The following is a 629-nucleotide window of genomic DNA, read 5'->3' as shown; positions in this document are numbered from 1 at the left end:
ACCACGTTGAGGTGGCCAGCATCGCCAGGGAAAGAAAACAAAACAAGCCAACGTCATTTTTGGTAGATTCCAAATGACTTGGACAGGCAGTGCACAAACGCAGGAGATGGCTGCGAACCGTCAGAAGCAAACCATGGACAACCAAATGAACGCTCGATACGGAAAGATGTTTTTTCTCTTATTTTGCACTCCAGGATGACAGCGAACAAGACTAGCACCTTAAAATGTTTCTTCTAGCTGCGATTCTAGCAGCAACGACACTGTTGCTAAGCAGGAGGACAACAGCGACACATAATGCCATGAAGGAGACAACATAGAAACCGGTATGTGAAACAGAAGCAGAACTGAGAAAACTGCTGAGAATGGTGCTAACAGCTCTGACCCGCGGTCAGGAAGAGGAAGATAAGATGATAACAACTGGATTAAAAGCTATGCTTTACGCAGAAAAGACAGCCAGTACAGCAGATAGTTTAAAACTGTCAGAACTAGCGGCTGCCATATTAAAATTGCAGCAAACATGCGTAGCAAGAGCGAAGTTTACTACACAACGGCAGTTCAAGCTCTGACGTCAACACAAGAGCTTGTTGGGCAAATCGACGCAACGATAACAATCTTCGGTAAAGCGTCTC

This window comes from Trypanosoma equiperdum, assembly GCF_001457755.1.
Source record: "Trypanosoma equiperdum strain OVI genome assembly, contig: ctg_922, whole genome shotgun sequence".
Taxonomy (NCBI): domain Eukaryota; phylum Euglenozoa; class Kinetoplastea; order Trypanosomatida; family Trypanosomatidae; genus Trypanosoma; species Trypanosoma equiperdum.
Note: the sequence above shows the minus strand (reverse complement) of the source record.